The sequence below is a fragment of the Saccopteryx bilineata genome, chromosome 1 (genome assembly GCF_036850765.1).
Source record: "Saccopteryx bilineata isolate mSacBil1 chromosome 1, mSacBil1_pri_phased_curated, whole genome shotgun sequence".
Taxonomy (NCBI): domain Eukaryota; kingdom Metazoa; phylum Chordata; class Mammalia; order Chiroptera; family Emballonuridae; genus Saccopteryx; species Saccopteryx bilineata.
Genome location: NC_089490.1, coordinates 250,687,929 through 250,713,414, shown reverse-complemented (window position 1 = coordinate 250,713,414; position 25,486 = coordinate 250,687,929).

The window sequence follows — 25,486 nt, the reverse complement described above, 5'->3', positions numbered from 1 at the left end:
AAAGAGTATTAACTTCTATTAATTATCATCTATTTTTTATATCTGGAAAATCAAAGTCAGAAGACCAAAATAATGCTGTCAACATGGTCTGTATGTGTAAAAGCTTCTCTAATCTCTGGACACATTTCATTCGATACTCATAAGTTATCTTAATGATATATGGTTCCAGTGAACATTCAAGCCAAATAAAAACAGGGAAAAAATGTTAGAGGATCAAGAATGTTCTACTTCTTATACAAAGAATTTGCCCCATGTTATAATGAATATCGAGTGAATCACTTACTCAGTCTCTTCTTTAAACAAATTCTAAGAGAATGCCAAGAAAAATAAGGAGGCTTACATAAGTCTGTTTCTTTGAGTGAGTCAAAGACATTTGGTTCCAAATCAGGATGGCCTGGTTTCTATGGCAAAGCTCAAGTTTAGTGTTTAGTGGATAAGAACCCGAAAATAGTGTATGTGTTTTGGCCAAAACTCCCCGAGATCCATGTTCAGGGTAAGTGCCTTGAGAAGACAAACCAGAAACAGCTCCTTCTGCACGTTTCCCTTTGCTCCTAAGCGTGGGGTTGAAGCCCGCGTGGAAGCCCTGACTGACTGAGGCGGCTAACCAATGTGCTGATGCAGGATAGACCAGGGATCCCCTGTTTTACCACTTTTTTATTGAATTTAAAAGATATAATGCATGTAAATCCCTTAAAACTCTTCTGGCAGAGTAAGCATTCAGTACTGGAAGAGGCCATATATCATAAAGTTCAAGTGCACACGCTCTGGAGCCAGACGGCCTGGGTGTGAGCCCGCCACACAGCCCCTGCGACGCTGATCAAGGGCTTCACCTCTCTGTGCCTCCGCGTTCGTTCCTTGTGGGGTTGTTTTTCTTCTTTCTTCATCTGTGAAGTGAGCATATTAATCAAGCTACTTCATTGGTGGTTTTGTGAATTGAAATGGCAAATGCATGTTCAGTGTTTAGAGCAGCACCTGTCCCGAAATAAGAGCTCAATATATATTAGCCATTATTATTTAGTATGCACAGGGTGCTTATAAATGCTAGCTACTTTGTCCTATCACAGAGAGGAGTCATTTACTAATTATAAATGTAACTTCTTGGTTTTTAAAAATATTGTTAAAGTACTTAAGTGCCATTTTCCTTTGGTTACTTCCCACTGGTCATGTTTTTTTTTTTTTTCTCCTTTCTAATCACAACTTAAATTATTGTTCTTTTTCTATACATGAAAGATATCTTAAATCTCCATACATTTAAAGAAATCATTCCTATTTAGGATCTTTAAAAAATTAGTTAGATTTATTAATCATATTACATTTTTTAAAGAAGATTATTCCTCCTTAAGGATGATGATATAGAGAATTCATTTTGAACCTTTAGGGTATAAACAAAGACACCATTCAAGTTTCATAAATTCTTTGAACATGCCAGATGTAAAATCAATTAGCTGCAGTAGAAATATGGCCTCATATTTTAAGGACTGCAACATTCTAATTGCTTGGTCTGCAGATTCTTTTTTAACAGTAATATAAGAGGATTTGAACTTAAACATTTTTTATTTCTAGAATGTTCCTCATTGACTTTTAAAAGTACCCTAACATAAATGCACCAAGAATCTTCTTGGGAAATTTAAAAACAGGGAAACAGATCTGTAATTTCAAAAGGACATCTCAGAAAGTCTCCTCACCCATAATAAATAAAAGGCCATCAACAGGACTCATCTGGGATTCCTAAATATTTTGTCATGAGTATTTACGATTGGAAATGTACATTCTAGAGATGCTCTAAAATTTATCATTAAAAAATTTTTAATAATCTAAACTTGTTCAGTTAGATTAGATACTGCCTAAGAAATGGGAAAATAATATTCGCAGGAGCAGGTACAGGCAGTAAGGATGAGCTAGCAGACAGCGGCTCACCACATGGCAAATTAATGTCTTTGGAAAGGTCAGCTGGTTATAGTGGACCTGGTTTCACATACCTTGTCAGTGAGAACTTCTCTCACATTATCAGAAAAATAAAGTACAGACAAATTGCTTGACTCAAATGGGTCAACCCCACAACTAACAGCTGTTAAATCAAGACCATTCTAATGGGCGGGTATAACATCAGCTTTTTATCAGATCTTCACTACCCCTTTCCAGGTCAATCACATGCTTATTTTTAGGCAAAACTCATAATACTTTCTAACAAAGACACTTATAACCATGTCTCTAATCTAGACCAAAAGCAGGGCATTTATTTTTCTTGCCCAATTTTAATATAGTTTGACAATCACTTATCTGGAAACTTGGAGGCCTGATATGTTTACAAAGTCAAGATTTTCTATATTCTAGAAACAAAATGTGATTCATATATAGTCAAGTTCATGATACCCTCAGCAGGGTGTGAAACAAGATATTATAATTTAAAATATTGAAATATTTTGGTATAAATATATAGATATTCACACTAAACACAACTAAGTTTCCAAATAAGTTAACTAACAGTGTTTATTTTACAAAACATTAGGCATTTCAGAATTGTAAATAAAGCATTGTAGATTAATAATATAAAACTAATGAATGAAAGGGATTCCTGATAACAAATTATGGTTACAGAAATTACAAGTTTAATGAATCAATCACAGAATAATGTGAGTGTAGTTTAGATTATAATAACCATTCCACTGATAATAGTTATAAGCTCTGGACAAAATATGTTTTTAAAAGAACTCTAGAAAGGCACTGGAAGTCTCTGAGGAGTAAATAGAAACTAGAGGTAATACAATTCTTGAAAGAAAGGAACCAACTATGTAAGAGGTACAATTATAGAGTTTTATGGTTTCATACAGACACTTGCTAATTCATAACTGTGTAAAGAAAGGGCTCAGGGAGTCTGGGGAGGACTCTGGAGAAGGCAGAATGGGAGGGAAATGAAAAGGGCAATGCCAATGGAAAGAGACAGCCACCAAGAGGGGAGGGATCTGCAAAAACAATCTTTTCAGATCCAAAGCCAATACCTGAATGGTCTACATATGGGGTGAAACTTCAAGCACAAAAACAAAACAAAACAAACAAAACCAAAGGTGGAAGGCTGAATGGGTTGAATGGAGATTTTAAATTTTGCCTACACCGCTGGGAAACAGAGCTTAGGGGAACATGATGAACTTGGCTTTACAGTCAACTCTGGAAGAAACATGAATAAAGAATAAAGACCAAACCCCAAGACTAAGGAATTAGCCACAGACCTTTTCTAATAAAGTCTTAAGCAAGGCTTTCATAATATTAAGGTAATCTGTCAGTAATTTGATGGCCTACTAGAATAAAATTCACTTTTTTCAAAGTAAGGTAAGGTAACAGAATTTATAGTTTTTTTTAATGTAGCGCTCACAGTGTTTAGCATATAATCAAAAGAGACTAGACATTGTAAAGAAACAGGAAAATTTAAACCATAGACCAGAGAGAAGTGGGCTGAGGGGTGGTGATAGGAGCAGACCCATAGATAACCAAGATGTTGAAATTAGCAGACCAAATAACCAAGATGTTGATATTAGAAGACAAGATTTTATAATAACTAAAAGGACTATATTAAAGAATTTATAGGAAAGGATGAATATGATGTCTGAAGGAATAGTAAATTTCAGGGTGGATATGGAAACTATAAAAAAGAAACAAATCCTAGAACAGAAAAATGTGATTTCTCTACTGAAAATTTTATTAGATAGGCTTACAGCAGATTGTATATATACAAAAAAATAAGTAACCTTATAGTACAGAGCTATAAAAATTATACAAATGAAAACACAGAAAGAAGACTGAAAAGGAAAATACAACCTTAATGATCTACACATTGAATGAAGAGGTCTAACATGTGGAAATGAAGTCCAAATTATGGCAATGTCACTTAGAATACCCTAAAAGGGAAAAATGAAAGTGCTAACAACACACCAGAATGGTTAATCAAAAGTCTTTCATGCATTTATTAAAAACAACTGTTGAGTAGCTATGGCATACCAGTATTCTAGACTTTAGAGATACAGTGGTAAACATAAAAAATAAGGCTTCTCCCATGTTCATTGCAGCACTGTTCACAGTGGCCAAGACATGGAAACAACCAAAAAGCCCTTCAATAGAAGACTGGATAAAGAAGATGTGGCACATATACACTATGGAATACTACTCAGCCATAAGAAATGATGACATCAGATCATTTACAGCAAAATGGTGGGATCTTGATAACATTATAAGGAGTGAAATAAGCAAATCAGAAAAAAACAAGAAATACATGATTCCATACATTGGTGGAACATAAAAATGAGACTAAGAGACATGGACAAGAGTGTGGTGGTTACCAAGGGTGGGGGGGGAGGGAGGACATGGGAGGGAGGGAGGGAGAGAGTTAGGAGGAGGGGGAGGGGCACAGAGAACTAGATAGAGGGTGACGGAGGACAATCTGACTTTGGGCGAGGGGTGTGCAACATAATTTGATGACAAAATAACCTAGACATGTTTTCTTTGAATATATGTACCCTGATTTATTAATGTCATCCCATTACCATTAATAAAAATTTATTTAAAAAAAAAAAAATAAGGCTTCTCTCTCTTTCAGTTAGAGTGATTTCACTCATATATGGGATCTAATGAACAAAATGAACTAACAAGCAAACGAGAGACAGCTCTATAGATAGAGAGCAGGCAGAAAGCTGTGGACTGTGTGGAGAGCGCTGGATGAGGGGGTAGGGGCATTGGGCACAAAAGGACAGAAGAAGAGAGAAACTCATGGACATGGAGGGAATACAGAGGGTAAACGGTGATGGACAAGGACTTGGGGGAGTGAATATACACTATGCTGTTATAGAATTGTGCACCCGAAACCTGTATAATTATGTCACCCCAATACATTCAATTTAAAATTGAAAAATAAAAAGAGAAAGAAATAAAGAAAGAAAGACATGGCTCTTAATTTGATAAATTTACATTCTAACTATGAGAAACAAACACCAAAATAAAAGTTTTAATTATAGTAATAAGATCGCTGAGAAGAGTAAAATAGGGAGACATCAGGAAGAGTGGCCAGTTACTAATCTCAATAAGATCTAAGAAGCTCTCTCTAAAGGAAAGATACTTCACCTGAGGTCGGACAGGCAAGGCAGCGGGGCACATCCTGCGACTCCGGGGAAAGAGGAATTTGAAGAGAGAAAGTAACTAATGTAAAGGTCTTAAGGCAGAAAGAAGTTTCATGTGTTTGAGGAACACAGAGAGCAAGTGTAGTTGGAGAGTAGTGAGTCAAAGGGACTGTCGTAGGAAGTGAGGACACAGAGGCCCTATCAGGGCAGACTAGGGAGAGGGCTCGAGTCCTCTTTGTGGAATGGGAGGGCATTCGAGGGATTTAAATGCCATGCTGGGCTTTACGCTTTTAAAAGATCACTGTGAGAGGAAAGAATGTTGCAGGAGAGGGGAAGCAGAAACAAGAAATTTGATGTTGACCGGACACAGTATACAGGCTTGAAATTCCAATGGGGACAAAGGAAAGGGAGGAATTGGGATGAGCTCGAGCTTGGGGCATAGGCAACTGGGAGATGGTAAATATGAGACCGAGGCAACTGTGGGCTTGAGCAGGTTCGAGCTAGACATTCCAAGTTTTGTTTTGAACTTGTTAAGTAAGGTTCAGGTTCCTTCAGGATATGCAAAAGGAGAGGTCAAGTCAGCCGCAGGCATATGGGAAAAGTTCAGGGAAAGGTTTAGGACTCTACTTATAAATTAAAGGGTCTATAAAATAAAGATGGTTAAGTCCATGAATCTCGATAAGATTATTTAAGGAGAAACTATGGTTGAAGAAGAGAAATACCAAGAATTCAGCCCTTGGGCACTATAAAATGTAGGGGTGGCTACGATGGGCGTGGCCGGTGAGGTAGATGCAAACCAGTGGAGTACACTGAAAGTTGAGAGAAGCGAGTGTTTGTGATGAAGTCCTTTCATTCTTCCTGGCATTCACCGAGTGCTTACTAGGTGACAGTCAGTGTCATAGGCCCTTGGGGTACACAAATGTATACTGAAATAGATTTTTATCTGCTTTTTTTATTTTATGGAGGTTATTTACATTCTACTGGGGAAGACAGACAATAAAATAATGAATATAATCTATTTTAAAATCATGTATATATATTTTTAATTTTTAAATTTTATTTAGAGAATTAACTTGAACAGGGTGACATTGATCAATAAGAGTACATAGGTTTCAGGTAAACATCGCTATAGCATTTGAACTATTGATTGTGTTGTATACCCATCACCCAAAGTCAAATTATATTTCATCACCTTATATTTGTCCCTCTTTACTCGCTTCCTCCCATCCTCTCCCCCGTCCCCCTCCTGCACATCCCCTCCCCCTGGTAACCAATTTGCTTTTATCTATGTCCATGAGTCTCAGTTTTATATACCACCTATATTCCTTGGCAAAGATTTTTTAAAGTATATGTAGGTGGGATATAAAAGCGAGACTAAGAGACATTGATAAGAGTGTGGCGGTTACGGGGGGTGGGGGGAGAGGGAGAGGGAATGGGGGAGGGGGAGGGGCACAAAGAAAACTAGATAGAAGGTGACAGAGGACAATCTGACTTTGGGTGATGGATATGCAACATGATTGATTGACAAGATAACTTGGACATGTTTTCTTTGAACATATATACCCTGATTTATTGATGTCACTCTAGTAAAATCAATTTTAAAAAAAGAATAAACTAAAAAAATATTTAAAATAATTTAAACTTTATTTATTGATTTTTAGATGGGATGGGGAGAGAGAGAGAGAGAGAAAGTAGAGGGAGAAACGGGAAGCATCAACTCATAGTAGTTGCTTCCTTAGTGTGCCTGATCCGGCAAACTCGGGGGTTCAAACCAATGACCTTGGTATTCCAGGTCATGATTTATCTACTGCACCACTACAGGTCAGGCCATCCTTGGCAAAGATTTGTGTGTGTGTGTGTGTGTGTGTGTGTGTGTGTGTGTGACAGAGACAGAGAGAGACAGAGAGAGGGACAGATAGGGATGGACAGACAGGAAAGGAAAGAGATGAGAAGCATCAATTCTTCACTGTAGCACCTTATTTGTTCATTGATTGCTTTCTCACATGTGCCTTGACCAGGGGACTACAGCAGAGCAAGTGACCCCCTTGCTTAAGCCAGTGACCTTGGGCTCAAGTCAGCGACCATGAGGTCATGTCTGTGATCCACACTCAAGCCAGCAACCTTGGGCTCAAGCTGGTGAGCCTTGCTCAAACTAGATGAGTCCACACTCAAGCCAGTGACCTCGGGATCTCGAACCTGCATCCTCCATGTCCCAATCCCACATTCTATCCACTGCGCCACTGCCTGGTCAGGCCTTGGCAAATATTTTTAAAAGCAAAGCTTATTAACAAGGATTTACAATGTTGGGAGTAAAGGAAAAAAAGTAGTTTATAATTTAAAATAGTGTTAGAAAAAGAAATTTTCAATTTTGTCAAAAACTATCAAAAGATTTAAACCAAAAACACCTGAGAACAGAGCAGTGAGTCCTTGATGCATGGTGACTGGGGACCTGCCAAGCATGGTTCTGGCATCCGGTGTAGACGGGGCGGGTTGAGGAGAAGTTACCAAATGAAAAACTATAGTGATAGTTACTGTAGAAAAGTCTTGCCAAGATTAGCTCTGAAAGAGAGTAAAATACTGAAGATGTTATTGAAGAAGGATATAACCCCTTTTCAGGTTGGACGGTACTAAATCATGTGGGTACTCTGATGGGAACAATCCGGTGTGGACAGGAAGAAACTGATGATGTCAAACAAAGAGAAAATGAGGAGGAGCAAGGTGTTTGGAAAGGTGAGAGCAGGTGGCATCTCCAGTCACGGTAAAGGACTGTTCTGCACAAAAGTTGACACAAGTCACACACCTAACCATTGTAGCCAAACAGAAGGCAGAAAATGTGCACATTTAGGTAAGTTGGTCAGTACAGAATGTTTAAAGAAATTAGATAATTCCATTTATTTCTACTGACCCTCTAGGCTGTGAATGGAAGTCCTGGGCTTAATTTCAAGAGAATTTCATGGTATGCTCATTAAGTGTCAGTCATACTTCCTCTTTTCTGGTTGCAAACCCAGAAAGAATAGGAAAAATGTATACATAAGACAAAATGAAAAAGGAATATCAGCTTTGTTTATTTAGGCAGTAGAAAAGTCAGAGAAATTACACAGTGTAAACAGTTAGATAGTTAGTTGAACCTGAAGCTCAGAGTCAAGCCTGAGATAGAGACAAAGACTTCTCAGTCAGTAGTGAAAGCTTTGGAATTGAAAAGATAATTTTAGGAGAAGATACGGTGTGAAAAAGGTAGAGAACCGGAAATGACACCCTAAGGAAAACCCATCTTTCAAGTGAAAGAAGAAAAAGACGAGCTAAGATGTAACCAGAACATTTAGTAGCTCAGAGTTCAACATTCTTGGTTCGAGTTTTAAATTCGAAGGAAAGTTAACTAAGGTTAGGAGAGATAAAGATATGAAAATAGGATTTTAGTGGACTAGATCTAAGGCTGGATTCTAATAGATTGAGGACTGAGAGGTGGGAAAAGCGATGTTGAAGGGAGGGACATGAGAATAGGGAGAGAACTTTTTGTTGCATAAGTTTTATATATTTTTACTGGTAAAGACTAGTCCAGTTTATTTGCTTAGAGCAATGAAAAGTCACAAGGGGAGTTTACAGACATAAAAAAAAAGGAGAGACTCAATCAAACAAGCCTCCAGGAGCAAGAGGCATGGTGGCCACAGGAGAAGGTGGCAGACTGGGTCTCAGACGTAAATGAATATACCTTGAAAGGGTTGGCAGAGGAAACAAGGACTCTCACCTGAAATTCTCTGTTTTCTCACTGAAATTGGAAGCAATGAGAAACAGAGCAACTGAGTGAAAGGAAAACAACATCACATGAGAGGCTTTCCCCAAGTGGTCGACCCATGCCTTGCCAAGACCCAGGGTAAATAGGACAATCTAAACATGAATCCATAAAAAGAGACACTAAACAGAACACTACCTACAGAAATTAAGAAGGTTTTCAAGAATAAAATTCTTATTCTATAGCTGCAAATTATGACCTCACAACCCCAGCCCCACGAAGAGATCTATGCCTAAGAATCTCTGAGAGAAATTCAGTTATTTTTTTGAAAGCATAAGCCAAGTACAAGTCACATGATTAAAGGCAGAAAAATTGATGATTCCATTTAAATAAATTATGCCTTGAATAAGATTTAAAAATGAGAAACAAAAGGGGTTGTTTTCCCTCTCTAATCACTAAAACAAATCACACCAAATTAGGCGCATCTCATATGATGCTAATATGGTGATGCTATTCACAAGCATATAAAATGCAGGTAGCTGATGACTCTTGTTGATAAATGAAGAAAAGTGGCCTAATGACTCAATGTATTCAGGGGAATTGGTGACTGATAGAAAGACCATTAATAGATTGATAGTAGCCAACAGGAGAGTCTCTCAGTGGGACATAGAAGAGTTCAGTTTTCACCACTACCTGTTGCAAACATTTTTGTCAGTAAATTGGATGCCATAATATATACTATGTTTATGATAGAGAAAGCTAACAAAAATATGTATAAGTAAGACAGAAATAAAGAAGGAAGGAGAGAAGGAAGACAAATAGAGAAGAAAGGTATTAGTAGATAAAAATATAGAGAGATATAGACAGATAGATGTATATGTAGAGATAGATATAGAGATAGAGATAGATGTAGAGGTAGATATAAAGAGAGACAGAGATAGATAAATAGAAGCAGATGTATATGTAGAGAGAGAGATGATAGATAGATAGATAGATAGATAGGTAGATAGATAGATAGATAGATAGATAGATAGATAGATAGATAGATAGAGACAGATAGACAGACAGAGAGAGACAGAAAGAATCTATCCACTCATCTTCATGCCTCATTTCCAAGGCCACCATCCTGATTTTAGCCATCGTGTTTCTTGTGTGAACCAAAGCACCACCATCCCATTTTCTTGCTTTCACTTTTATGGTTCCTTAATTTAGAGAAATGTACATTCAGAAGGTAAACAGAAAAGGATGGTGGTGTCAAGAAGGACTAGTGACATTGTAGAATTATAAAGAGGTGATGGCGTTTTGAGCCTCCCAGATGTGGGCTTGCATTGTGACTCTCCAGTCACTAACGGTGTGACTTGGTCAACATGCTTATCCTTCCTGTGCCTCCTGTATCTCCCCTGAATAAAACATACGTCAATCATAGATACCCCAACTGAGGATTCAATGAGATTATGTAGAGAAAATGCCTGTGTGATTTGTTCTTATCAAATTATTGTAATGAATACATAAAAAAAAAACTGTTGTAGGAACTGACGGGGATTAGTAGAGAGGACAACAGAATTGGTTTCAAAAAGCAATTGTCTTAACACTTGATTACTTATTATTTCAGGTATTACATATTTTAAATTTTAGTTTATATACAGAAACAGCTTATAGAATATGGGTCATATATCACAGAATAAAGGTTTGGTGTCAGTATTAGAAAAATGTATTCTGTCAAATAGAATTGTAAGGAACGTATACACTGCCGGGGGAGGAAATGGAATCCCAGTTATTGAAGCTATTTGGGCAGAAGTTGGGAAAATGCCAGAGCTTTTGTTCAAGAACTGCATGTAGAGGGTGAAGGCAGGGTAAGAGGGCTATAAAAGTCCCTTCCTCAGCTGACTTCTTTAAAAATTATATTAAATACAATAGGGGGATGGGCAAAAGCAGGTCTACAGTTTTGAGTAGGTAAAATTAATATTTATTCTTGGATTAATATTTATTAATTATTATATTTTTTTCTATATGAACAACTGTAAACCTACTTCTGCCCATCTCTGCATAATTTTCCTCTAATTTTGGGTAACTCCTACTAAAAATCAACATTAAAATTTTATTTATTTATTTATTTATTTTGAATCGCAGTAGCACCTCACACCTAAGACAGGAAGTTTGATCACAGATATATTATACACTAAAAGAATTTTGATGCATTTAAATTTTTTATTAGTGACTCACCAAAGGCACACATTTACACACATGTACACATTAAAGCAATTAGTTCCACCTGTTTGACACGTACATCCCTTCCTCTGAAAAGACTATTATATTGCTGATAAAATCACAAACAGCTCTCTGGCTCTTTTTTATTTCTGGAAAAACTTAAAATAGAGGATTATCCATACCACCCATAGTCTCTACTCTGAATTCACAAAGAATGCATGAACTCAGAGTTCTATTTTTAAAGCCTGTCAATACATATTTAGAAGAGAATCAAAGGGAAGAAATCTACAATTCTTTCTTTTTAAATTGTATCTCTTTTAAATTATTGGTCTCAGAGGGAAAAAAAAATATCAAGGCTATGCTTGGCATTTCTGCTTACAGATCCATAAAAGGAAATGGTGTTGAATTTTTTTTCAGCCTCAATCATGGGCAAATATATAGCTGTTTTCCTTCTGTTTACCTCCCTCCTTTGACAGGAATGAAGATAATGACCGAAATCTATGCAATACTTAAATGTTGTCAGGGAGTCGTCATATTTATATTCCTTACCGACTGCACTGTCCTCGTGATTTAATACTACATTAAAGTCCAACCTGCGAGGACATCATAAACAGCTCTTGTTTAAAGGGCATTGTGAAGGGGAGCCTTTAATCTGATTGATGAAATAAATGGAAAGTAATCTACCCTCTATTCAACAGCTTGTTGGTGATATGAAAGAATTCCTACTCGAGCAAGCAGGGCTTTAAAGAGAAAGACCTCTTTCATCCTGTCAGCCTCTCACTTTTAGAAAAAAAAAAAAGTTAAGTTTTTCATCATGGTTCAGGGGAGTCCTTGTAAAACGTTCATTGAAAATTTAAGAGCAATTACAGTGTCAGACAGCTAGAAAAATTGCTTTTACTGAGTGAGAGTCCTCTGACAGATGCATTGTGGGAGAATTGATTCTTTCTCAGGGATAAGTGAATTGTCATTGTTAGGCTCTTCTCCTGACATCTAGCTAGATGTCATCTGCTTTGTAACAGAAGATCTGAATCAGACAACTGTACTCAACACTAGACAGTGTCTAGATTAGCTCTGCAAAGGAATAAGACTTGCTCGGCATGGCGTCAGCTGAGCCTTTCAAGTCTATTAGAGATGCGCAAAGGTTTCAAAAAAAAAGAAGTTAGAAAAACCAAAAACAAAGCAAGATAGCCACTTCAGAAAGCCTGAATGTTTCACCGGGGAGGAAGTCGGTCCAATCCTGGTGGAAACAGTAGACAGGGGAGTTCAATGGGAGCCTCCGGGCCCCACTACCTGGAGGGGAAGGGGAGCGGGGGCAGCTCTTCCAGAGGAGAAGCCTCATTATTCCAGGGATTCTGCTGGATCAGTTCACTTTGCAGAGAAGAAGAGAAACATGAATGAAGATTCTTGGTGGGCCAGGACTGGAGAGAAAGGGCTTGTCAGGTAACACCACTGGTGGTCAGAGAGGGGCTGATGGAGGGGGGAGGTGTCTCTAATAGGATGTCATTTGCATAGGGGAAGGTGCCAGTTCTGGTCCGCAGCTAGGCCAGTGGAGAGAGACCCAGAAAAATGCTGTCATTCGAACTGACTTAGTGAACTTACTATTCACTCGTGAGCCACACTGACTTTGAGACCGCAGGGCTACACTTGCTGTGGGAAGTATGCCTTTTAATTAATAAAATAACTCTCCAGGTGTCATACATGTTCACAGCCTCAGGCACGTTAATCCTTGACTTAGGTCTAAGATATTTCAGCCACATGATAAAAATATTTAGTGTGACTTGAATTTATCAAAGGAAACAAGAATAAAATGTCAGTGTTCTAAGAAAATTATTTCCAATGTGAATTTATTTTATTTCATGTGAATGATTTATTATACTATTTCAAATGCAAATAAATTTATTTTTAACGCTTTTGCATCAACTTTTGAATATTTCCGATTAAACTTAGGCCAACACGAAGAATGCTATGGGGGAGGTACATTCTGGGTAATTTCAGTTTGGGGAAGACGCTTGACATGGGCCAAAGTAAATCAGGTTATTCATAGAATGGTTTAAAAATTTTTAAATTTTTATATAATTGTGTTTCCAGTTCCAGAAATAATTGTGCACTTAAAGGCCAATAACTTTAAAATATTTTTAGAAATGTACCTCAGCGTTAGCAAAATAGCAAGAGATGAACTCTGCTTGCCTGAACTTATGCATCTTGTTGTTTTATTCCAAACTAAACAAACAAACAAACAAACAAAAACTTAAGAATGTGTGAAAGCACAAACTGTCGGCATAACCTTTGAGAAGAAGGCCATCTTCCCCAAATGGTGGTCTTTGCCCGCGTGCCTGTTCCCGGCATCCTGGTCAGTTATGTTTCCCCCCAGCCCTTTATCAAAGTTTATTTGAGTACTCAAATGAATTGATAATGATTCAAAAGAGCAAACTCGAAATCTGCTAGTAGAGTGCAGTGAAAATTAAACAACACACAAATCTGACTGCTTTCATTTCTGGTGCTTTCCTTTTAATATCCCCACACATTAGTTTCACTCAGGTTGGCAAAGTGCATTTAAGTAGTTAGCTAACAACTGAATGATTTCACGTGTCTCTACACTAAGCAGTGATACATTATTCAGTGAGTCACAGGTGGAAAACTGTAGGTTATTTAGTCAATGATGTTACAATTTAAAATGTTTGGCATGATCAATATCACAATATAAACTAGGTTTAAAAGAATGCCCTTGATTGCACAGAATTTTATAAGTATAAATCTGACAGTGAGATAATGCGGTTAAACTGAATGCCACAAATGCACAAATGTTGCATCTATCAGATATTTAAAAACTAATAGGCAAAAGAAATTATTTTTTCAGCTTTCATCAAGAGCATTTCTATAAGGTGCTTGTACAATGAGATCACTTACCATTTGCAAATGGCAGAAATAAAGTGAATATAATATTTTAGAATATATTACAAAGGATAAGCAAATTCAAAGGGTGTATAAATAGAAACATATGATTCTCATATATAAAATTTGTTTATAACCTGTTAGAAAAGATTGCAAGATATTCCCAGTTCCACAGTAAAGGCTCTTAAAAAAGGTACAGAGCTCTGTTGGGTCATGTGATCTAAGTGCTTCTTCACAACGTAAAATATGGAACAACCAGAATCCAGAAGCATTTACTCATCAACAATTGAACAATTTAAGGCTACTCATGAGGAAGCAAAGAAAGGAACTTGTGTATTCTATTTTTTCAGTGGTCCTAGTCACTGATAAGGGCTATGTTATAATTATGCATTCTGTTATGGAACACCAGGCTATTTTTCCAGTGGGAAGTAGATTTCACTTCCATTTTACCTAGAGGCTCATTTTACCCAAAATTATTTCTGACAAAAATGTTCAACAATTAAAGAGTATTGTTTTTATCCTTTCTAATATATTCAAACCTACCTAAGTGGATATAATTCTTTAGTTTTAAACCCTTTGTGAGTAGGGGGACACAATTTTCATTGAGAAAAAATAAAATGAAAATAATTATTTTAATAAGCACATTAAAATTTTCAGAAAAATATAAATTTTTTTATGTACTCTCCTTCATATACAGAGAAAATCAATAACCCTCAGTTGATGGTTTATTCCTTGTAAATCCAACCTCTGTGTTCCAATGGCCACCACTGAGATTAGATGTGTTGCTCCTTGCCATTGTTACTGACAAACAGCTGTATGTATGATATTGGGGAGAATCCTCCGCAGTTTCTCAAAGGCATGCTAGAAGAAACAAAGTCCCTCATCTTTATTGTTAGATTGTTATGCTGAGCCCCTGTTTAGAAAGAAACAAAACAAATGCTGTACCATACTGATGGTGGGAACACATGTCTTTCCACCAGCAATCAGCAGCCTGAGTTGAATAGGAAATAAGTCGTCTGTATCTATGTTTGTGTAACTTAACCATCTGTGGCAAAGTATATTATCTCACATGACACTATGAAAGCCTCAATAGAACAGGCTTTTTCCTTCCCAATATATATGGAAGAATTACTTTAATCTTTTCCTTCTATGAGAAAAGATCAGCGTTATCTTCTGTATATACCTGATGAAACACTTATCTATTTTGATAATTAATGAATCCATTTTAAGCACATGTTATACGATCCATCTTTGGTGGTTCAAAAATAGATGACAGTGTGATTATGTCTTTGTGAGATAAGTAAATGTGTATATTCTTAGATCATCTGGCTTTTAAAATACCAGCAAAGTAAAACTGTGGCAAATGAATTATATATTTTTCTTATTCGGAACTTCACATTTGGTCCTTCCATCTATTTTATTGGGTGAGGGGCATATTATTTCATGGTTAGCCATTGGGTTGCACTGAAGTTGAATATAATAATGATATATTATTATTTTATGTATTTATGTATTTTGTAAAATGTGTAACATAAAGCATTTCTCTAGGCGGGATTGATGTAGATATGAGCATCTAAAGATACAGATGACCTTATTTATTCCTCTAGAAGAAAGTGTTGAGAATGGAAGACACATGGGCTTCCTCAGAGTGCCACTCTTGCCAATGGTTCTAATGAAATTAGAGCCATCACCATTTCTAGCATGTGGCTTTTCACTCCTAAGTGCAGCTGAAACCATCCTGTTTGGTAGCGCAGCTGAGAACCTGCTATAAAGAGGCATGAGAAACACTACAATGTGTATAAGAGTTAGAATTATTTTACTCTTACAAAGGGAAAAGTTTAAGGTACAGTAGTATTTCATATTCCTATATCCTACCACACCTGGAAGTGCCTAGGAAACGTGTTTTGCGTATTTAAGGTAATAAAGCCCTCCAGATATTTCCTAGCATCCTCTCTCCCAACCCCATCCATTTAAGTATTGTCCATCTAAAATCTCGAAAGCTCTTCTCTAAGTCCATAGTTGCCTCTTTATCATATTGGCTGTACTTGAAATTTTTAAAAAATGAAATAAATGTTAAGATTTTTTTTAAAAATTAACTACTGAAAAGCATTATAAAAGTAGATGGTATAAGAGGTCAAAATATTGTACCTACCAAGAACTGGACATCAAGTTCATTAAATGTGCATTAAAAGCACATTTAAAAAATACTTTTTTCCATTTTCTTGCATTTGTCAGTGTGTAATCTGGGAATTTTGAGTTCCATAGCCACTCCCAGGATGTGATACACGTGCCCACATCACCTGACAGGGCAGCATTCACATAAATCAGCTGGAGGCAAAGACAGGCAGCAAATATGCTCAGGTTGTCCATTTGCCTTCAGTATAATGGGAGTTGTAGTATCTTTTCAAAGAAATATATTTTATGTGGGGAGAGGAGAGAAGAGGACTTCAGATACTCCACGACTTACTGAATGTCTCTTTCAAGCTGTTTATGGTGAGTTGATACACTCACTTTGTTTTTGTTTTCGTCGTATCTTGACTGATGTGGTAGATTCCTTCCCCTTGAATCAATCAGTGTCCAGTGACATTTAGGCAGTGGAATAGGAAGCGAGTGGAGCAAAAGCACCTTAAGCTTGGAGAGTTCTCTATGTGCCCGTTTTGTTATCATCCTCTGTTTAATGGCATGCTACCGTCGGGATTTGCTTTCCCAAAGTGATTAAAGAAATAGAGAGATAGAAGGAAGGGAACAGGCTACAGCGGTGATAACAGGCTATCTCCATGGGTTATATTTAAAGCTGTGGTGACACTAACCTCTTCCCTTAAAAATACCTTGTTCTTTGTGCTATGTCTTACAGACCTGAAGATTGACAAAGGGTGTGCAATATCAAGAATTCTTTATATAAATGTGAATTAAAATTTTCAATGAAAATTTACCTCTTATTAAAGAAAGTTTTGCAATAATTTTGCAATGATGTATATTGTCATATCACAGGATGTGAAATATTTTTAAAGCTGATCAACAAAAACCTAAATTATGCAGCTCTTCCCAAAGTCATGTGACTTAGAGGCTTTATTAAAAAATGTGGTGAGACAATTTTTCAATGAAGCACATGTTGGAAAATGATATTCTGTTATAGGAGTAGATGACAAGGCCTATATCTTGCAAGAGACATGTTATGCATAAAGCCACATGGGGGAAGGATCTAACACATTAGATCACCGTGCAGATGGTTCTAAACTTTAGAGAAAATGCAAAGCCAAAAAGTTTTTCCAAGGACTTGACCTTACTGTGGAAAACACTCTAGAAGTTAGTTCTGAAATAACTGAGTAGCCTGGTTTAAATTGTGTTTCACAAATATCAAGAATTCATAGAAGTAATCATTTTCTCCCGTCTCCCATTTTCCTTATCAGGCACTTAGCACCATATGTTTTAACATAGTCTCTTTGCTTCCAATTACTCCCACCTCTAAACCTTTCCTATCTCCCATCGTATTAAACTTCTAACAATACCCTGTATTTTAAGACAATATTATAATCAAGGATTAAGACAAGTAGTGAGGATCATAAGATATCTAAGGAGAATAGAAAGCACTGTGTCCTAGAATGCCCGGCAAAAGTCCTTAGGAAAAGTAAACCTTGAGTTCAGCTTTTACACCAGTGTTACAGTGAAAGAATGTCATGGTCCAAACCACGGCATGAGGAAAAGTTCCCTGCAGACTCTAAGTTACAAACTAGAATGATATGACAACGTGACCACAGTGAGGGGTTTGGTGTTAATTTTCAATATCTCCTCACTGAAGTGATGAGAAAAGTCTGGGCTGAAAATAGATGACAAGACTTGTCCTCTTTTGCATTTAACATGATTCTCCCTGTTTTCCTCTATGAAAGATCGTGATAGTTTTCTGTTACTCTGACCCCTAACCGGTGTCAGGAAACAGACGTCCAGGACAAGGAACTAAGTCTGCAGATGCCTATGCTTGGACTTGGACTCTGTTTTTTATAGCTCTGCCTGTTTCTGTTCCCAGAATTATGCAGAAGAGGTTTGATGGTGTAGCCCTGACGTTCTTTACTGGGAGAGATTTATAGAGTGCCTTGGGTCTTGGGAGTGACTCTCTGGACTCACCTTTATTTCCAAGAATCTTTTCCTGTTGGTCTATTTACTGTGCCACACTGTCCAATGCTGCTCACGCCACTCCACCAGCCATTGTTGCTTGAATTTTACTGATGAACTAGTCTGCATTTAGCTATATATTGTTTTATGATCACAGTATTATCCAATAAACCACCAGCAATTAAACTGTGTTTAAAAGAACCACATATATTAAAATGGTAAATATATTCTTGGAACTTAATCAATTTAATTAATTAAGACTGAGTAATCTTCATTTTAAGCCCCTAAATTTTCTTATTTTGCTTTTGCTATGCCTGTTACTTACTACACACATGTACATGTGCACACATGCACACACACACACAAAACTTAGTACTTAGCCTTCAGTCTTCAGAAACTCTCTGGTTTCCAGATTGAGTGTCATGAAAACAACCTAAGAAGAGTTTTGATGGTGGAATTGGTTCTAATATGTCCAATAATTACAAATACAGTTTCAAAAATAAAAATAAAAAAAATAAAAAAACAAATACAGTTTCAAAGTGTAGGAAAAAGACAGGCTCCATTTAATGAACTCTGACACTTATTCTTTTGGAATAATATAGAACCTTAAATTAAGTGGTGCTATTAACAACTAATGTATAAAAGCTTCACAGTCGAGAGAAGTCTCAAGAGGGAGAAAGTGACCAGTTGGTATGGATGCGATGGAGAAGAGAAGCGGCGGCTGCAGCCCCAGCCCCAGTGAGAATGATTTACAGTGGGGTGGGCAGCAGCAAGAGTAACAACTGTTTCCTATTCCAACCAGTGCCAGGCAGCAAATTGCAGACACCCTGACAATGAAAAGTGTTAAAAAGATAAAAGATAGAGCAGCTTGGCACTTGAGTAGATAAGTGGATGCTGGGAAGAAGCAGCCAGTTGCAACCTGATCCATGTTCCCTGACGGGCTTCAGCGTGTCATCTCCGGGCATGCCGGTCCCTGGAGTACAGGAGCCCTGAAGACATAGAACAGTGCACGGAAGGCAGCATTGTGCCTGGTAATGCAATTGGGAATTTAGAAGCTGGCTCAATTATTTGAGTAGCTGGGTAACCCTGGGCCCGAATCTCAAGCCTCAGTTTCCACCTCTGCAAATTAAGAGTAATACACCTGCCTCCTCTGTTTATTATAAATACTAAATGAAACCACATATGACTAGTACAAAGTAGAAAGTTCATAATAACTACCAAGAAAACAATGTTGCTATGTTATTTAGCTCTGGGTTCCCTATTTACTAAATTATTGTTTAATAAATGTGTTAACTAGAGGTGATATTAGACATGTACAATGCAAATTTTTATTTAAACAAAAGCTGCAGAACTTCATTGATCCATTCAGAACCTGGGAGTAGGTATTCACTGTGAGTGGTTTGACAGATAACTAAAGGTCATCTTTTAGTATTTGTAATATACTTTGGTCATTTGGCGTGAAAGATCCTTACAAAATTGTACTCTTCTACATATTCTTGTAAAAAAGTCACCATAATGAATTGGATGTCTGTTATGGATAAACACAATGACAATATAAATGGCTACAGATTACTGCCATTTGAAATTTTTTTTGTCTGATTTCAGTATTTTTTTCCTTGTCTGTAATCCTTGATTCTCACCTATTATCAAGTACTGTTTAGTCTATGCTTCCAAAATGCAACTCAAAGAAAAACAAAGCACACATAGAGCCCCCTGACATAAATGTACTCATGAAAGCTGCCACAGTTGTCTAGATTTTTGGTAAAAGACAAGTCCACAAGATTTGATGAATAGGGATGTGAAGACATCTTTAAGTACACCACACAAGCTTTGATATGGAAAGTTAGGATATTCATTTGACATCTCAGGAAGACATTTTTTTCCTTATCTGTAGGTTCTTACTTGTGTTCCACATAGGCAAGAATATCAGATGAATGACCTCCAGACAAGTGAATTATAACACCTACTTGCTTTAGTTTAATTTTAAAAGAGAATTGCTTGTCTGAAAAATATATTTTTTGTGAACTCAGTTGTTCCTGTTAGATTTGGAGAGAAGTCTCAAGTTTTGTAAACATTTTTATACATCAGCTTATGGATATGTTTTTCAAAGTGATTTTTTTGTGTGTGTGGGGGGGGGAAGCAATTGGCAAAAATTCACAGCCTGTGGAGATCACCCAAAGAGTTGGGTGATTTATGGGATTCTTCACAATAGGTCAGTTGACTGTGTCAACATAGAATAGAACAAAAGATAAATTTTTAAAAACATTGTTGCTAAAGCACACATAGACTCTATAATATTCATCTCTGAGTGTTTAGAGTTTACATCTGCTGCTTAGAAACTCCCTTGACCTTGGGATTTGGCAGTCACCGTGCATAAGTTTGTATCGGATCCACGTTGAGTCATCGAAATTGAACCTGTGTGGGTGAAACAGGTCAGCGTCTTCCACTTTCACAGACGCATTCCATATGTCCTGAGTAATGCGTGCAAATTCATTGCTTCTAAAACACTCGTCCGATAGTGTCATCCCCTTTCTTAAAATCTTATAAAGATGAGACAGGGTAGACAAGTTTCTTCTTATTGGGCCACAGCTGACCATCTCCCGCTCACAGCTCCCCTCCAGCCCACCTACAGATAGATGTCAGAGAGCCTACTCCAGACACATCCAGCACTTAGAGTCCTCTGAAGACACTGATAGGATTAAGTCTCAGTACTGTTAAATGTGTAGTTTCTTATTCCTAGAACTCCTTTCCTTCCTCAACCTTTTCGTTCCTAACCTTATGCTCCACTCCTGTGACCCTAGCCTCTTCTACCTATTTTTAGCTATTTTCTGCTTGTCTTTTGAGTCTTGCCTGGAATGTCACATTCTCTTAGGAGCCTTTGTAGCCCATTTTCAATTGCTAATTGTATTTAGTGGTTTTCCTATGTTCTCCCATAATTGACTTGGCATTTACCTTCCCCCTAACACGAAACAGTACAGTGCATCTCCACTCTCCTTTTGCCTATGAGACTGTGAGTGATCTGATGAGGACCATCTTGCAGTATTTTTATGTCCCTAACACAATGTGTGCAATGTAGTCACTGTGCAGTAAATGTGTGTTGATGGAACCAGTGGCTCAAGAAGAAAAGATATTCTTGCTATGGACAGTTAAAGCTGTCTCATTTCTTCCTTTTTAGTCCCAAACCAATCACCTGAACCATGTGAACATGTAAATTACTGTCTAGATTTTATATTTGATTCAGAATGGCTATTAGGTACTGTCTAAGACTTTGCATTGTCTCTCTCTTTTTAACACATTCTCATTTCAATAATTATTAAGGGTGTTTCAAAGATAGTGTTTCCTTGATTCATAAGTGGGCTCAATTCTGGGAAAACAAGTTATATTTATGGAGGGAGTTACAGTCCAAATAAGAAGTGAAGAATGCAAAATATAATGATGCTGACCTCTCGCCAGAGCTGGGGACAAACAAAGGAGTAACTAGTGTAAGAAGTTGTATGTCTATATCCTTCCAGCTTTCTATTTTTTCTGTGAAGAGAAAGCAACATTTTAATGAAAAGGGGTAAAATTGTATTTATCAGAAGACAATGCATATGCATTCCCTGAGGTTTAAAAAAGTTTCAGTTTTCAAAAAAGTGACACATTTCTGAAACCATGGATATGGAACCTCATAATCAATACCAAGAGAAATTCTAAACTAGATTCTGTAAAGATGTTTTCTGAGCATAAAGCAGGACTGTGACTGCAAAGAGGCACCAGAGGGAAATGCAGTAGATGGAGGGAAATCTTATTTGTGTCAAGTTAATACTGTCCAGGCAGAGAAGGAAGCTTCCACAGAATAAGTACATCAAAATTCTTACAATGCATTTGACAATACCTCTGGTGAAATCTTTAGTAGTTAAAGACCATATATGTGGTCTGAGTGGGAGAACTTTTTTTAAATTATTTTTATTTATTTATTCATTTTAGAGAAGAGAGAGACATATATACATATATATGTATATATGTATATATAGATATATATAGATATATATAGATATATATAGATATATATAGATATATAGATATATATAGAGAGAGAGAAGGGGCTAGGAGCAGGAAGCATCAACTCCCATATGTGTCTTGACCAGGCAAGCCCCAGAGCTTTGAACCGGGGATGCTTTATCCACTGCATCACCACAGGTCAGGTTGGGAGAACTTTTAATAAGTTGAAAGCAAGGCCATACCAAAGAATGCTTATTTACTATGAAGGGTGGGCAACATTATACAAGACTCCACCCTCCATCTTGCTCTACTCAATATCTTAATAATGGATTGGTTTAAAATATGCTTTAATTTTGCTTTTTGATTCAGCTTTTAACACAAAGTTAGAAAACAAAAAATAGCTATATAGACTTGGAAGTAGAATGACTTGTGGATTTTACAGTAGTGTGCACCTAATATGAGTCAACAAGGGAAGGGGAACTTCCAAAATAGCTATAGAAACCTTGATTTGCAATAATCACCCAGAATTAGTTGTCAAGTCTTAGTATTACACTCTTTATGACCTCCACATACTGGGGCATGTCTAGGGGTAGTGGTCATAATGGGAACAGATTCAAATTTGAAAACACCTAAAAGTGATTTTCTAGATCTTAAAGCAGAATGACTGCTGCCTTCCCATGCCTAAAAGACTGTGTCAAGGAAAGAAGACAATAATTATTCTGTGACACCCCCCTTGGCCAAACTGAGCCCAACATCTGAAGATCACAGAAGGCACATACAGTGAACATGCAGAAAACACACACACACACACACACACACACAGAAAGAGAGAGAGAGAGAGAGAGAGAGAGAGAGAGAGAGCAACGCTATTTAATTACCAGAATTGTCTCAAGATAAAATGGACTTTCGTGGGAATTAGAGAGTTTCCAGTTAGTGCAGTTTTCGAATAAAATTTGACAAGTGAAGAAGACTATACTGGATAATCATGTATCAGGGACACTGTAGAAGAAATTTAAATATTTGATGGACTAGAAAACAGGAGAGTTGAATTAGATGACCTCAAAGAGCTTTCAACCTAGGAAGATCACGTTTCCCCGCAGTAACTGTACAAGGACTACAACTCGCAATAGCAGTACTAGTCATAGCTTTCTCAGGTTGACGATGTTCTGTTTTCTAGGCTTTGTGCTTAGCGTTTTGCAATCCTTACAATGGACCTATGACATCAGTTTTATTGTTGTATTTAATTTATAGAAGAGGGGGTGGAGGTTTAGGGAAGTTTTCTAACTTGCCCCACAACACATTGGAAGAGTGAGTCAAGATGTAAAGACAGGAACACAGGATAGCGGACTCCTCCCTCTCACCCAGTGCTCGGTATAACGGAGCTGAGTGAGCTGAAATGGCACCATGCAATGATGCGAAGTCAAACCGCGAAGGGGAGAAAGCGCTCACCTGGCTCCGCCCAGGAAAGAGTTGTCCGTCAGGTTTGCAAACTGACAGCTGCTCTGCAGCACTGACAGGGGAGCAAGGCAATAATTACCCTACCTGTGGGCATGCACAGTTCTTTTACTGTGGAAGTTTAGCTCTTTTGCAAGTCTATTTAATTACCTCTGAAATTTTTTAAATAGTTCCTAAATTATACCTAGAGCATACTAATAAGACCAGTGTGGATTGTAAAATATAATTTTTCTTCCCAAAAGCTTATCTCTCTTTCAAAGTAACTGTTCCAGTGAGAGTCTGTGCAGCCTCCCTAACCCCCACTTTTCTACAAATACCCAAGGGCACCAATTATTATAATAATCATTGTTTTATTGGGGTAGTAACCAGAAAATGTTATTTTAGGGATGCAAAAACAGAAGTATGGAGAAATTTACTGGTATTTCCTATGTCACAAACCAAATTTCTAACATGTTCAGGAATACTATGCAAGTTTGTGTATGTATTCAACAAGATTTTATGAAATGTTCTCTGTGCTAAAGATGTGGGAATGACAAAGAAATAGAACATATTGCCCTCTCTCAGTGAACTAAGAAAAACACATACATCCACATCCACACATGAGCAAAGCCAAAGAAGAGAAATAACACACACACATACACTAGAAATGCATGTGGTGTTGTTAGCCCAAAGTAAGAGAATAAGAAACTCTTTGGAGATGATGCTTTTGAAGATTTTCTTCGTATCTGAAGAGGAAGATATGGTTGTGTGTGGTGGTGGTGGGGGGGGGGATAAAGTTCTCCAGACCAAGGAAATTAAACAAGCAAATATTCTAAAAAATTAAAGAGGGTACAAAATGCGATGCAATGAGTTGCATGGCAAAGAGGGGTTGATTCATGATTTTTTACATTTTCTTTCTAACAAAACTCACTCCTGTGTACTGTACACATGATGCATCTTCCCCTGGATGACTCACACCTTCATTCTATTCCTCACTTACAGCCCTAACAAGCTCTTGGCTGTGATGTTAGATACAGCTTAAGGATGAATCCTTATTCTCCAATGAAATCATGAGAAGGCAAGACATAGCATATATCAGTATTCTTTATCTTCAGGCAAAATGGGTTTAGGGAACTTAGAGTACTAAAGGAAATTGATTAATATACCGAAACTTTTAGACATGGCAAGCATCAGATGAGCAACAGCAATTGCAACCATGTCCCCAACACTCCCTACTCCCAAATCACAAACAAGCTTTATCAAAATCAGGAGGTTTGATGTCTGCATCTTGAAGCAGCTCCCCTCCACACACTCCTGAAGAAGTGGAACCTGCCCTTAAATCATAAATTCTGGTAGCGCACTTCTCCGTGACAATAAGCCATGAGATTTCTGCTATCCGCCTCTGATCAGACTGGTTTCAGGTGGCCGCGTTCCAGAAACTCCCTGCCGGGACAGGACCGTCTCCCACTCAAGTCAGGACACAGAACGACCCGACCCAAAGCTGCTCCAAAGGAATAACTATTTGGAATCGGCATCGGAACTGAGCCGTGTCTTTTTGGTCAGCAAGGGAAAGTAACTGGAGATAGAAACAAGCAAGTGCTTCCAAACACAAATGAGCAGTTCCCCATGCCAGGAGGTGGAGAGAGAGTCTGCGGGACACAGAGAGGAAATCTCCCGAAGGGAAACCCTGAAAATGATTGAGTGCCCTCCCTGGCCCTGTGGGGGTGGGGGGGTAACAGAACGGAAGCTTCTGAGCAGATAGAGAGGAAGTCACTCCTCCATCAGGGGACTGGGCTAGACGGATGGGCATCTGCCGGTATTTCGAGAATCACACCTTGCACCTTCATCAGACAATGTTCCTGATACCGGCTCCTGTCTCAGAAATTCAAGCCAGGTGCTCCTCCATAGCACCCTCCCCACCCTCTCTAAGTGCCTCCTTAGGGTCACACAGGTGCGTGCCTGTGTCTTCTAATGGACAAAGACCCCTGGCATCTGTTAGCCCCCTTTGAGCCTCCATTGCCCGGCA